Below are 2802 nucleotides of genomic sequence, written 5' to 3'. Positions count from 1 at the left end.
TAACTAATATTTGAATCATATTCAAATATTTAATTCCTCTCAAAATACTTTATATTATAATATATCTAATACATTATACTAATTATATCACATGTAATTAATTTAATTAATTATATCATATATAATTGATTCCCTCAATCAATTTGAACAATTCAAATTAATCCAAAACTTAATTCTCAATAATTCTTGTTGAGCTACAAATGGGACCGTATGGACCTGTAGATTGAAGTTCCAATGGTACTTGGGTAATTAATTAAACTCTTTAATTAAATTACCCAACATCCATTAACTATTGGTCACTCCACTAAAGACTGACAACTGCATTTTTGCACTACAGATATATTTTTGTGTCCATTGGATATAACCAACCAACAGTGTGATAACCCTTCACAAATTGCTTGTAAGTGTAGTTGAGTTAAAATTATTGTTTTGCCCTTATAGTTACATCTAACTCCTTAAGTACCACTGATCCCTCTAAGGAATAGTAAGTCATAGTTCCACTATGACCAAGTTCCTCTCGGGCCAAGATAGGGTGTGGTCACATTGTTCAAGCCCCGAAATTAGTCTTTAAGGGATCAATTTATCTACTTACCCCGACATTAAGGAATGATTGAATTTTGTCTTATATAGTTGTGTGCCCAACTCCCCAATCTAATGAATCCCCAAAAGGGTAGACATATTGAGTTGACAATCTAACCACTCCCACCCATACAAATCAAGGGACCACCTTCATAGTCACGAGTTCACAACTCACTCAGGATTCAAGTCATTTCACCTATGGTCATCTTGCCGAAATGTAAGTATCTACTATTAACGATGTTATATAATAAGACTAATCATTCAGTGGTCCGATCTTATACGAGTTCTTTGTATAGGATACCCCCGCTCACATGTCTCTACATGAATGATCAGGATCAGATTATTTGTAGAACTTTACAATACTCGTAACATCTATGAATCGAGTCGTATTCATAGTGTCACCAGGATAAGGTATCCAGCCTTATCCATCTACTACAAACCATTTAGGTTGTTATTTAAACAAGATCCAATTGTATATCTCTACATACTTGTTTAAATTACATAAAATAACCTAGGATCTTAGTTTATTGGATTAAGTGTATGCTTATAAAATAACATTTATTTTATTAATAACAATTTATTTATACAATGTTTACAAACTACGAGAATACAAGAGATTTAGGACACCAATCCCAACAATCTCCCACTTGTCCTAAAGCTTAGGGAGCCAAATGTACAATACAAATAAAGTACAAAATACAATAAACTAGGGCATATACTATACCCAATAACATCTCTCACTTGCCGTAGACAATATGTCGCATGTTCCATAGACCCAGACTTTATAGATGACCCTCGAACACTTTGGCCGTGGGAGTCTTTGTAAACAGATCAGCAACGTTGTGCTCCGAAGCAATCTTCATGACAATCACGTCACCTCGATGCACAATCTTCCGAATTCAGTGATATTTTCGCTCAATGTGTCTTCCTTTTCGATGACTTCTAGGTTCCTTATAATTTGCCATAGCACCACTATTATCATAAAAAAATGTGATGGACAAAGACATATTTGGAACAAATTCCTAATCAGTAAGGAACTTCTTAAGACAAACAACCTCTTTAATAGCTTCACAAGTAGCTACATATTTGGGTTCCATAGTGGAGTATGTGATGCATGTTTACTTGATGCTTCGCCAAACTATAGCTTCTCCATTCAGAGTAAACACTGACCCTGATATGGATTTTTTAGAATCCCAATCAGTTTGAAAATTAGAGTCTGTGTATCCTGTAAGAATCAAATCTTTATCTCCATACACAAGTATATAGTCCCTCGTTCTCCGAAGGTACTTAAGGATTGTTTTAACCGTTGTTCAGTGATCTAATCCTAGATTGGATTGATATCAACAAAAAATTCCTACTACATAGCAAATGTCAGGTCTGGTGCATAACATTGCATACATAAGGCTACCAATAGCCGATGCATAGGGAATTCATCTCATTGCCTCAACTTTTTTAGGAGTCTTAGGGCACTGTTCCTTAAACAATACAATTCTATGCCTAAAAGGTAACAAACCACTCTTAGAATTGTGCATCGAATATCTGACAAGCATATTAACAATATACGATGCCTGAGACAAGGCCAACCTTTTGTTCTTACGATCCCTAATGACTTTGATCCCTAGAATAAATTGCGCCTCTCCCAAATACTTCATTTGGAATTGGGCAGCCAACCATTTCTTTACATCAGTAAAAAAACCCTACATAATTCCTATTGAGTAGGATATCATCCACATACAGTACGAGGAAAACTACTGAGTTGTTGATGATTTTCTTGTAAACATAAGGCTCATCAACATTATGATCAAAGCCATAAGATTTGATCGCAACATCAAATCTTTTATTTCAAGATCAAGATACTTGTTTTAGTCCATAAATGGATCGATTAAGCTTGCAAACCTTTTGCTCTTGACTTTGTTCAATGAATCCTTCTGGTTGATTCATGTAGATGATCTCTTCAAGATTACCATTCAAAAAGGCAGTCTTGACGTCCATTTTCCATATTTGATAGTCATAGTATGTAGCTATGGACAAGAGAATTCTGATAGATTTTAACATGACAACAGGTGAGAAAGTTTCTTCATAGTCCACTCCCTCAACTTGAGTATAACCCTTTGCCACAAGTCTAGCTTTAAAGGTCTATACCTTTCCATCGACACCTCTTTTTCTCTTGTAGATCATTTACAACCTATAGATTTTACCCAATCAGGTTGATCCACAAGCTTG

The sequence above is a fragment of the Benincasa hispida genome, chromosome 9 (assembly GCF_027475165.1).
Source record: "Benincasa hispida cultivar pf3 chromosome 9, pf3_genome.v1.1, whole genome shotgun sequence".
Classification (NCBI taxonomy): Eukaryota; Viridiplantae; Streptophyta; class Magnoliopsida; order Cucurbitales; family Cucurbitaceae; genus Benincasa; species Benincasa hispida.
This window is presented reverse-complemented; position numbering follows the sequence as displayed.